Genomic DNA, 13,474 nt, shown 5'->3' on the forward strand with positions numbered 1-13,474 from the left:
AGCTTTCCTGTATCTCCTCTAAGAACCTCTGTTGCAACTGCCCCTGCTTGGGAAGCTGTCTGAGGACTGCAGTACAGTAGATTTTTGCAAGACTGGCTAATGATACCATGGGCTCAAGGATAATGGCAGAAGAAGCTTCATATACTAGGCCTTAGCAGATGGTAGTTTTTCATGAAAGACTCATCTATAGCTATATGAAAAGCAGTCTTTGCTAGGGTTTAGCAGGGGAGAAATGGTTACAAATGTCCTAGGCACTGAAGCTCACAATTTTCTTTGTTTAGTCCTAAACCAAGGCCCTCAAGGACTATCCAGTAGTTTGACATGGTGCATGGAGAGCTTTGTCCATCAGGACTCCTCACTCAGTACCCTAGGACCCTTTTTTTTTGGCTCCAGCTTTGGAAGTACTAATCCCCAGCCAGCCATTTCCTTCCCTCTCTTTCAAGGCCAAGCAGACTTTACTCTGGGCATAGGTTTCTGTGGTGGGTTTTGCCACATTGGTCTTCTCCACTCCTTGCCCACTCTGGTCTTCCCCCCACGCTTCTTGCCACACCACTTGTTTTGGTGCTGCTGTATAAAAGCCCAAGAGGATTGTTTCCTCCGTCTGCTCCTTTTGTGCACATCTTTGTACACTCTAGTCACTGCTCCTCCTTCTCTCTATTGCTCTGGTGAATACTGCATCCCATAGGCCTTCTCTGAGGACAGCTTGGTCTCTCCTCAGATCTGCAATGTTGTCATCACTCACTGTCCTTTTTACATCAGAACCTGTCACTTGGGTCCTTTTACAGCCCTTTTCCCTATAACCATGTTGACCTGCCCTCCTCATTGCTCCACTTCTGTCTCTGGTACCCTATGGCAGCTGCTAACAGACAACTCCTGGTTCTGTTGCTCCCACTTTTCACTCTTCTCAGCTATAATAGATCTTGCTATCTAGAAGTCCTGCTGTTTGCTTCCTTATGCCCCTAGTTCTTCTTTATGACCTTCAAATCAAAAAGAAAGGGCTGTATGTGTGTGTGTGTATGTGTTGTGACTGTGGTTCTGTCTGCACCTGGGCAGCATCTCAAGGGGATAATACCCTTTGGCGTGGTCTTCTTAAAGGTTCCCAGAGTGTTCATCCTTCTAACTGCTCATTGGAGAGATTGCTTTCTGGCCTCATGCCAATTTCTCTGGGTAACCCAAAGCAGAATCCTGGTTCTCAGATCATCTGCAGGAGATTCACTACTGAGCCAGAAGACTCAAACAATACACTCATTTGCAAGCCGTTTGTGGCAAGGACAGTCCCTTCCTAAGATTTTTGCATACTGCTTTGTACAATGGATCCCTGATCTCGCTTGGGGCTTCTAGGCACTACTGTAATACAAACAACAGAGGGCCATTTGTGAATGTGTGAGCCACAATTGTTTGTTAAAATCCAGTCCTTCAAATCACAGAGGGAAAGAGAGGTGGAGAGTTAAAAACCAGTCTCCTGAGTTCTTATTTTGGCTCAAACATTGACTCTCTCTACAGCCTTGGGCAAATCATGCAACTTTTCTTTACTCCAGGGTCTCCAACATAAAATAAGACTTGTGACAATATTTACCTACCTGCTGTACATCTCAAGAGGGTTAGGAGGGTTAAGAAGCTAATGTTGTTAAAGTATTTTTATACATTTGCTTTGTACAATTATTAAAAAGAGAAAGGATAGACAGACAGACAGAGACATAAAGCCAATGTAAACATAGTTCATGGAGGTAACTCTACAAAATTGCATGTGATGTGACCGAATAAAAAGGGAGATTGACATAGTTCATATGATCTACAGAATATTGAAAAACAAAACTATTCACTAGTTGTGATGTATGACCAATCAGATTTATTCTAAAAGCTGCCCCTCTTTATTTAAGTTTTAGGCTTCTGTGACATACAGTGATTTATTGTAATGATATGCAATACTTCACTTTGCATTTGTGATTTCAGGACCCCTATAAGCTTATGTAAATTCAAACTGCTAGGGCATGAGATAAAATCATGGCTCTTACTTACTCTCCTAGTGTCATATAAATGTGAAAAATTGAAGAGTTGCTCCAGGCCAGCAAGCTACATTTTACATCCTGGGGATCTCCGTATTCTGCCTGTCTAGCTTCAATCTGAGATAATATCCTTAACTAGCATGTACTGGGAAAGGGTCGGGAAGTACAGCACATTGGATCATATTATCTGAGGTTTGGAAATGGTGTCACCTCACCCCTTCACTATTTCAGTACTTGGGACATAAGAAATAATATGCAGCAAAGTAAATAAACATTGTAGGTATGTGAAATATTCTCATCAAAATCCAAAATGCTCAGAATATCAGTGTGAGAACATGACATTGCCATTTTGAAAATTCAGATTTGATCCTGTTTCAATGAAATTTTCAAGCTAACATCGGTGAATTGTTGGCACTGTGAAAACATGCATCATTTTGGGATTTTGCTTGGTTTTGAATTCACATTTCACAAAGATGAAAATGGTAAGTTAAGAAACTGAGGAAATATCATGGAAAAAACAAAAGTTATGCATGTTTTCTGCAGTATTGCATAGCCCTAATGAGCATAGCTAAAAGCTACTCCATGTAAATTAACTAGAGACAATGCAGAAGTGGTTAGTACAGGAGAGTAAGAGTCAGATGACCTGGGTTTTCAACCTGACTGCCACTGAATCACACTGTAACATTGAGCATGTCACTTAATCTTGCTTGCCCTCAGTTTTCTCCCCTATAAAAGGAGATAATAACGCTCACTCGTGTAAAGTACTGTGAAATCTTTAGCTGAAAGGATCTCAGTATATTCAACATACGATGGTTAGTAAATATTTTTTTTAAATAGTAATAATTACAATACAAAAATGCCTAAAACATTGTTGCTTTGGTTCCCAGACATTCATGAGTATATATTTCCTTCGTATGAAATTCAACATTGTTTCACTTTGAATTTCAGATTCGAATGAACCACACAGCTCAGTAGAAACCACTAAGTTTCATCTGATTTCACACAAAATCCATGTGAATCTGCAAGTTCCTCATGCTTTTGCAAACACTATCAATCAGACACAAGTTTACCCAGAGTTGGGCCTAGGTTTGCTAAAAACAGCAAACCTGAGTCAACTGATCCCCCTACTCCAAAATGATGGGTCTGATTCTCCATTGCTCTTCACCTTGTGCAATTATTTAACTCCAGTGCAGAATGAGAAATGGGTGCAAAATGCCAATAAATCAGAACACTACTTTGCACTGGTGTAAAGGTGCAGAGAATGAGAGATGAGGCCTGGTGAGTATTGCATGTTCTTTGGTTTCATTGGGAATATTTCACAGAGCTCTCATTAGCAGACTTATTGCAAATGTACTGAAATAAGGAAATCCCAGAGGCGTCTCATATCCATTGAGTGACAGATCCATTTTGTCTGATGGAAAACATCCTCCAGTGAATGAACACTGCCCTGTGGTGATGCAAACAATTTAAACTAAGAGGATTTTAAATTGTGCATACCATGCATGCACATGCATGTGTGTACACACACGCATGCACACACATACACACACACACATTCTTTTTCTCTAGCACTTGAACATATTCTGGGCCATATTGAGAGGTGAGTCTATGTCCAATCCTACTCTAATTGAAATCAATGCAGAACCTCCCATTTCACTTCAATGATGCAGAATCTGGCACTCTAAGACTATGCCCACACTTGGAAGTAGGGGTGCGATTCCCAGCTTTTGTAGACATACTTGCATTAACTCTCATCAAGCTAGTGTGCTAAAAATAGTCATATAGCTGCGGTAGCATGGGCATTGGTGAGCAGCAGCAGCACGTGTTAGCTGCCCTGAATACTTACCCATGAGGATACAACCTGGTTTGTTCTTAGGGTGGTCAGCCTGGGCTGTCACTCACCACTGCCCATGCTACTGTGGCTGTACTACTATTTTTAGCATGCTAACTCAATAAAAGCTAGTGTGATTATGTCTATGCAAGCTGGGAATCACACACCTAGTTCCTAGTGTAGATGTAGCCTCAGAGACCCTAAATGAATCTAAATTAATGTCACTTATATGCCAAGGAGGCTGAAAGAAGGTGTAAATTACAGCAAATTAGACTTCCTTAGATTCACTTACACTCATCTCTGAATTTGGTCCATCCTGTCTTTCATAGACTCTCACAGACACTCTTAATGTCTGGTGACAAACTCAAAGCATTCTGTACATAACAAGGAGGAGAGGGGAAGGGAGAAGAAAATGTGATTATGAAACATCAGAGTAGATCTGATCATATCAAATTCCTTTGGAGGAAAAGACAGAGAGAAAAATTACCAGCACGCAGCTCTTGAAGTCAATAAATGAAATTTACCCAATTCAGCAGAGGCATCAGGGAAATCACTCCTGATTTGTCTTTGATAGGTTGACAAAATCTCTGTTAAAATCTTTTTAATGCTTTATAACTAGACTTCCAAATACACTGAACCTGAACCACAGCTCAGTTTAATAGAACCAGCCCTCCATGTCAATCAAACGTGTAGATTCAAACAGGCTTGATTCTTCTTCTTCTTGCCCATTGTTCTTAGGTTGGGCATTAGCCCAACACGCCTGACTTTTACTTTCCCAAGCTTCTAAGGGAAAATTTATTTATAGGAATGAAAACATCCATGGGTTTCTATAGTTGAATGAAACACCTCAGGCCAAATGCTGTCCCTGGATATTTTCATAAGCCTCCCATTGAGGCAAATGATAATATTATGTGCATATCTTAGGGCAGAATTCAACTCCTTGATAATGGAGTCAGGCATTACAAAATGAATGCTCTCCATCAGTGGGCAACATTGATTAATTAATTGACTAATCAGTTAATATACAGGCCACAGAACTCTGCTGGGCAAATTAGTCATACCTCTTGCCTATTGCTCAAAGGTACATAGGGTTCATCTCTTTCCCTACTCCTAACTGATGTGTCAATGGCCAACAAACTTGCATGTTGCGTGATGAGCCAAGATGAAAATGTACCCGTAAGCTTCACGATGGAAGCTACTGGATGCTGAGCACTTTTGAAGATCAGACCCTGAACACTTTTGAAAATGTGGTCCTCTGTGCCTTTTCCTCTCCTGACCCCCATTCCACCCATGCAAAACAGTCAGAATTTGGCCCTATATCAGATGATTTAGCAGAGGGAGTTCCAAGATGATTTGTTTAGTCACAGAAAGGTGTCCAACTCCATGATCTTCATGGAGTACAGATTTGAGAAATGAACCATAAATAATGACATGTGGAGTTAAAAAAAGAATTGAAAACAACAGATGGACTGGAGCCAAAAAGCTTGCATATGGAACTGAGTCTTAACTTTCCCTAGGTTTGGGAGTCTTTAAAGGGGATCTGGATTAATATGAAAACAAAATCCCTACTTGTTACTATTTTAAAGTAACCAACATTTCTGCTTCAGCATCAATGAAAAATTTGCTACTGAATTGATGTCCTTTTTCGGTTTCAGAGGAAAAGGGACCTGTCTGACACTCATTTTCAGTTCAGGGATGTATGTGAGTCTTTGCTTTGTTTTTGCTTCCTGTGGGTTCACACTCCGAATTTCTGTTTGGAATTTCAAGTTCATGCAAATACAAAATCTCCAAGTGAAACTCAACAGAAACCAACAAGTTTAACTTGTTTTCCACATGAAAAAAATAAACTGGGTCAGGTTTGCATGAAACCGAATCCAAGTTTGCTCAAAACTGGGCTCTGGTCCACTTGAAACAAAACGTAGTGAACCTTTTGATGAGTCTGTGATGAATTGCACATTTGTAACAAAAAAATAAGTCAGGTGAGTTTGGTATTGTTTATGATTTCAGAACATACATTTCACACAGCTCTATGGGCCTGATCCAAAACCCATTAAAATCCATCAGAATTTTATGAGAGCTGTTGTGTACATACTTCGTTCATCACACAGTTGAGGGGACTAAGAAGAAGAGACACCTGTTGCTAATGAATATAGGATTTGAAGCAAATCTGTACAAACCTGATTATAAAAACACTGCAGTGATTATTTTATAAATCTGATGAAATTTCACACATGCAATTTCACAATCAAGTGAACAGATAATTATCCTATGCCAACATATCCCTGTTGTTTACTGCACAATACTTTAATTTGCTGTAATGAAAATATCTGCCCTTATTTACAAGAATCAAACATACGGTTACACTATGCTTATGACCATGCATCATTATCAATGCCAAGTATGACCAATAGTATGGCATAGCCGATACATCTTTGAAAATTTAATTCATAGAACTTTTTCTCTCTGTTTTACACCCAAAGGACAATAACCTCCTTTCATGGTAAATCTTCAGAAGAACCATTATAATTTTGAAAGGACACCAGATTTCACTGAATATTAAACCTGAGTCTCATTGGTTGGGAGCCCCAGCAAGAAAATGAAGTGCTATCTACCCAGATCACAAATGGGCTGATCTCCAGCCCATTGAAGGTACTGGAGTCTTCCTGTTTACATCAATGAGCTTTGGACAAAGCCCAAGATTGGCAGGTGGTGTGTATATTATGTACACACACACCCACCCACACAATTTTAAAACTCCATTTGGGATTTAAACAAGGGATGAATGAAAAGCTATTTATTACTAAGATACTAAAAGAGAAAGTGAATGAATTATAAAAAAGAAAAAAACTAAAATCAAAGGATTGCCAGACAGTTCTGTGGTGTTACAGAAGTGTGTAAATTGCATTAGATCTTTTGCATGCTGCTAGAACAGAAGTGCATGTCTTTTCCCACACTCTATACAGTCCCTGAGATACAACCACTAGAGAGTGATCGAATCAGCAGACAAAGGGTGGGGGGCATCATAGTCCTCAACTGAGATGACTATGTTAATGAGGCCAACCAACAACTCTCTGGCACCATCTACTATAAAGAACTCAGAGATGACCCCACATTGCAATTTACCCAGGAATTTAAGGATATCATCAAATCCTTCCCCAAACAACATCAAGAGAAACTCTACAAACTCATCCCTCATGAACCCACCTCAGGGACCTTCTATGTGCTTCCCAAAATACACAAACAGGAGAACCCAGGTAGACCCATCATATCTGGCCCTGGCACTATTACTGAAGGAATATTGGGACTGTTAGAAACCATCCCTCAAACCACTCACCACACAAAGGACCAGCTTCCTCCAGGGCACAACCAACTTCCTCCACAACTCTGCAATATTAACAACTTCTCTCAAAACACCATCCCTGCTACCATGGATGTCACCTCCCTGTACACCAACATCCCTCACAAGGATGGTATCAAATATTTACAAATATTTACAAGACAATGGACAATCTTCAGATATCAACTCTGAACACAACACCAAAGTCAGCAATTTAATCCTCATCCATAATAATTTTACATTCAGCAACACTTTGTCCAAACCATGGTAACAACCATGGGTCCTAGGATGTCTCCCCAATATGCCAACCTCTTCATGGGTGACACTGAAGAGGAATTTCTGGACAAATGTGCCACAAAACCAATGACATATCTAGATACATTGATGATATTTTCATCCTCTAGACAGATGACAAACTCCCTCATAGATTTCCACCACAACTTCAGCAACCACCTACCAGCCATTAAACTCTCTCTGGAACACTCTCACACTAGCATCAACTTCCTGATCAGCTTAAACAATGGAACCCTACAGACAACTATATACAAGAAGCCCATGAATCACCACACCTACCTTAATAGATCCAGTAACCTCCCAAGCACATCAAGAAATCTGTTATCGATAGCCAGGCACTCAGATACCACAGAATATGCTTCGCGGAGAAATTCTAGGATATACACCGTAATACACTCAAAACCAACTTCACCAGAGCAGGACACTTCACCAGAGAAGTAGATCATATGGTGGAAAGGCCACCCAACTACCCCAAGAGAACCTTCTTCAACACAGAAATAAAACCTTCTCCAACCACACACCCCTAGTATCACCCTACCCTGGAACCCATATGTGATATCATCAAACAACTATAACCCATACTCGATGGGGACTCTATCTTGAAAGAAATCTTTCCTGAACCCTCTCTTTTGGCCTTCAAACAACCCCCCAACCTCTCCATGCTCATCTTCAGAAGCAAGCTCCCCACAGACCAGGACACACCAACTCAACATGGAACTAGACTCTGTCAGAACAACAGATTCTAAACTTGCAGACACATCTCCACTTCTACAATGATCAGCACCCCCCACAACACATCTTTCAAGATCCATGGGTCCTATACATGCCTATCACAACATGTGGTGTACCTCATTCAGTGCACCGAATGCCACAATACCAATTATGTGGGTGAAACTAGACAATTACTACGCTCTTTAATAAACTCACACAGGAAAATGATAAAAGACAAAAATACCCTATCACGTGTGGGTGAACAGTTTTCACAACACAATCACTGTATGTTGGACCTACCAGTCCTCATACTCAAAGTAAACTTGTACAACCCTTTCAAAAGACAAGCCTGGGAGCTTAAATTTATAACTTTGCCAGACACTAAAAATCATGGTCTTAATAAAGGAACTGTATTTATGCCTTATTACAACAATCTGTAACCCACTAATCCCCCTTTTTGTCCTATGGCTGTAGGGGTGCTAATGGGCCACTTCACCTTGAGTTCTTCCTTAGAATATGAGCTAACTACTTACGCTAAACTATCTGTTCAATCTTGTATTTAGTTGTGACACTCTGAATACATATCCCAGCCCTGAAGAACAGCTCTGTGTAAGCTTGAAAGTTTGTCTCTCTCACCAACAGAAGTTGGTCCAATAAAAGATATTACCTCACCCACCTTGTCTCTTCTGCCCCCCCCCACTCTGACAGTAGTTATTCCATAAAAGGATGTGCTCCAGGTCATGGCTTACATCAGCAGGGCACCTCTCAGTCCTACATAACCAAATTCTTTCACACCTGTTTGAAAGAACTTGTAAAATGAAAGGAATTTGCTATTTGGTCTCTTTAGCAGACTGTTTCTGTGTCAATGCTTCTCCTTAGCAGAACAACAGCTATGTTTAAAACTACAATAAAAAAATTTCTAACATGCAGCAGGCATACAAAATATTCATCCTTATTATCAGAAGCTCTTAAAATGGGATGGGATGGTTGTTTTGTTGGCTTGCAGTTTACCAGGGAAAGAAGATTCAAAATGTGTGTTAGGTGTGGTCTCGACTAGAAAAGTGATACTGGTGTACTATGTTGGTTGGGGTGAGATTTTTCACCGATATAGTTATACTGTTATAAGCCCTGGTGTTGCCACCATTATACCAGCAAAAAAGTACCTTAGACGTGATTAGCTCCTTTTCCTTCCTGAACCAGAGTAAGCGGTAGCTTTATGTAGCAGTTCTCCTGGAGCAGAACAGGCCATGCCATGAGCTCAGTGTCAGTCTTCAAACGGCTAAACAATAAACAGCTCAGAACAAGCCTTTAAACTAGAAAACAAACATAAAAGGTCCCTGCTTGATTGCAGTGTTTTAAGCAAAAGCCCTGACCTAACTTTGGATTTCTAGGTTAATACTAAGGAGCTCCTCCTCTGTCCCAGCCTCAACCAGCACTCCTCTAGAGTGCAGGAAGGCAAACCTTCTTAACTTGCCCACCTGCTCCTGATTATTCAGTATCTTCTCCTGGCTCTCCGAAGCCCCTGGGGGTACATCTCTACAGCCCACAGCACCAAGCTTCTCAGCCCAGATTGACACTTGGGCTCCTGATACCATGTTAAAAATCGTTGTGTAGACAGCTGTCTGAAGTTGTGGCTAGGGCTAAAGTTCGGGCTTTGAAGCCCACCCCCATCCCTAGGCTCCAGAGCTCAAGGTCCAGCCCAAACTACAACATCTACACTATTATTTTTAGTGTGGCAGTGCAAACCTCAGAAACCCAAGTCTGTCAACCTGGGCTGGGAGGCTTGCTGCAATGAGCTATGTAGATATACCCTGAAGAGCTAAGGCTTCTTGGTAGCCCAGCTGGAGTGGGTTTTCCATAAGCAGGGGAGTGTTAGGGTGCCAACACCTCAAGCGGGGGCAGAGAAGGCCTGATGGACCCCATCACACAGTATAAGCACTTTTATACCTGTATAACTGTGTCCACACTGTGGGAAGGGTGAAGATTTAAAGTGGCAACATTTTCAAGCATAGACAAGCCCTTATAATAGACATAGGGCCAGATCCTCAGCTGGTGTGAATTCATCTAGCTCCTTTCAATGGCTCCACAATGGTGCATACCAGTTGAGCATCAATGGCCAGTACAGTGAACTCCATACTGGCCTAGAACTCAGCGCTAAGCGGATTGTGCAAGGTTGTTATGCTCCACACAGCTGCAAATGAAGGTGACATGAGCTCAAGAATGGGCAAATGGTCACACTTTATATTAAGGTTCCATTTATAAATTGTTTCTAAAGACTTCATAAATTATCAATAAACATTATAAGCATGTTACAGTCGTGAGTAGCATGTGTTATATGCATATCAGTAGAAAGCGGTGTGGATGCTTATAAGCAATTTATTAACCTGTTGGACCTTTAACAGTTGATCAACCATTTCTGGACACACCTGTTGACCATTTATTAACCCTTTGTAAGAGATTTATAAATGGGAAATCTCAGAGCAGTCCTCCTCACTAAGGGTTTCTAAGTCTCAAGACCCATGTCTGTTTCATAGAATCATAGGACTGGAAGGGACCTTGAGAGGTCATCTATTCCAGTCCTCTGCACTCATGGCAAGACAAAGTACTATCTAGACCATCCCTGAAAGGTGTTTGTCTAACCTGCTCTTAAAAATCTCCAATGATGGAGATTCCACAACCTCCCTAGGCAATTTATTCAAGTGCTTAACCACCATTAGGAAGCTTTTCCAATGTCCAACCTAATCCTCCCTTGCTGCAATTTAAGCTTATCGCTTCTTGCCCTACCCGCAGAGGTTAAGAACAATGTTTCTCACTCCTCTTTGTAACAACATTTTATATACTTGAGCACTGTTATGTCCCCTCTCAATCTTCTCTTTTCCAGACTAAACAAACCCAATTTTTTCAATCTTTCCTCAGAGGTCATGTTTTCTAGACCTTTAATCATTTTTGTTGCTCTTCTCTGGACTTCCTCCAATTTGTCAACATCTTTCCCGAAATGTGGTGCCCAGAACTGGACAGAATACTCCAGATGAGGCCTAATCAGTGTGGAGTAGAGCAGAAGAATTTCTTCTCATGTCTTGCTTACAACACTCCTGCTAATACATTGCAGAATGATGTTCACTTTTTTTTGCAACAGTGTTCACTGTTGACTCATATTTAGCATGTGGTCCACTATGACCCCCAGATCCCTTTCAACAGTACTCCTTCCTAGGCAGTCATTTCCCATTTTGTATGTGTGCAACTGATTGTTCCTTCTTAAGTGGAGTACTTTGCATTTGTCCTTGTTGAATTTCATCCTGTTTATTTCAGACCATTTCTTCATTTTGTTCAGATCATTTTGAATTATAATCCTATCCTCCAAAGCATTTGCAACCCCTCCCAGTTTGGTAACATCTGCAAACTTTATAAATGTACTCTCTATGCCATTATCTAAATATTGATGTAGATATTGAACAGAACCAGACCCAGAACTGATCCCTGTGGGTCCCCACTCATTATGCCCTTCCAGCATGACTGTGAACCACTGATAACTACTCTCTGGGAATGGTTTTCCAACCAGTTATGCACCCACCTTATAGTAGCTCCATCTAGGTTGCATTGCCTAGTTTGTTTATGAGAAGGTCATGCAAGACTAAAGTGAAGATATACCACATCTACCACTTCTCCCCATCTACAAGGCTTGTTACTCTGTCAAAGAAAGCTATCAGGTTGGTTTGACATGATTTGTTCTTGACAAATCCATGCTGACTGTTACTTATCACCTTATTATCTTCTAGATGTTTGCAAATTGATTGTTTAATTATTTACTCCACTGTCTTTCCAGGTACAGAAGTTAAGCTGACTGGTTTGTAATTCCCCAGGTTGTCCTTATTTCCCTTTTTATAGATTGGAAAAGGACAAATATAGCGTCAATCTTCTGGAATCTCTCCCTCCTTCCATGACTTTTCAAAGATAATCGCTAATGGCTCAGATATCTCCTCAGTCAGCACCTTGAGTATTCTAGCATGCATTTCATCAAGTCCTGGTGGCTTGAAGACATCTAACTTGTCTAAGTAATTTTTAACTTGTTCTTTCCCTATTTTAGCCTCTGATCCTGCCTCATTTTCACTGGCATTCACTATGTTAGATATCCAATCACCACCAACCTTCTTGGTAAAAACCGAAACAAAGAAGTCATTAAGCACCTCTGCCATTTCCACATTTTCTGTTATTGTTTTTCCTCCTTCACTGAATAACAGACCTACCCTGTCCTCGGTCTTCCTCTTGCTTCTAATGTATTTGTAGAATGTTTTCTTGCTACCCTTTATGTCTCTCGCTAGTTTGATCTCATTTTGTGCCTTGGCCTTTCTAATTTTGTCCCTACATACTTGTGTTATATGTTTATATTCATCCTTTGTAATTTGACCTAGTTTCCACTTTTTGTAGGACTCTTTTTTGATTTTTAGATCGTTGAAGATCTCCTGGTTAAGCCAGGGTGGTCTCTTGCCATACTTCCTATCTTTCCTACGCAGTGGCATAGTTTGCTCTTGTGCCCTTAATAATGTCTTTTTGAAAAACTGACAACTGTCTTCAACTGTTTTTCCCTTTAGACTTGCTTCCCATGGGATCTTACCTACCAACTCCCTGAGTTTGCTAAAGTCTGCCTTCTTGAAATCCATTGTCTTTATTTGACTCCTTACAAGTGAGCAAGGTAAGAAGGACGAAGGGGAGAAGAAAATGGATTTGTAACTTGCCAGAAGACAACATTGCAGGATGAACGTGATGAGTCAATGACTCAGTCTACGTCTCCTTTTGGGGGTAGGGATAAAGTAGACACCTGAAGGTCCCTGTACCCTTCACTCCCTTCCTATCTATAATTCTGATCTAGCAAGGAGCTGAGCACTCTGGCCCTGATCCTGTGAAGCAATTACCCACATGCTTAATTTGTTAGTGTGCAAGTAGTTCCACTCACTCCAAGTTTGCTGGATCAAGGTCAGAGTGCATAGCCCTTTGAAGGACTGGGCTCTTTGGTTGCTAGAACTACAGTGAGGAAGAAAGCAAAGGGCAGAGAGATACAGGAGGAAGAGGCAGAGTCTGTTCTACTTGGGATCTGGTCTACTCTTCCAGGTGGATCAGATCAAAGAAAGGAGCTAGAGTGTGGCACACTGAGTATTGTGCAACCCTAAAAAATGATGCCACAAAAGTGTCCCAGTGTTTGCCTTGCCAGAAGGGAGAGTCTAAAAATTATGTGGTGGATGGGGCAGGCAGCATGAAAATGCTACATATTGTTTACTTGAAAAAGTTCTTGGTGATGAA

The sequence above is a fragment of the Dermochelys coriacea genome, chromosome 13, assembly GCF_009764565.3.
Source record: "Dermochelys coriacea isolate rDerCor1 chromosome 13, rDerCor1.pri.v4, whole genome shotgun sequence".
In the NCBI taxonomy this organism is placed as follows: domain Eukaryota; kingdom Metazoa; phylum Chordata; order Testudines; family Dermochelyidae; genus Dermochelys; species Dermochelys coriacea.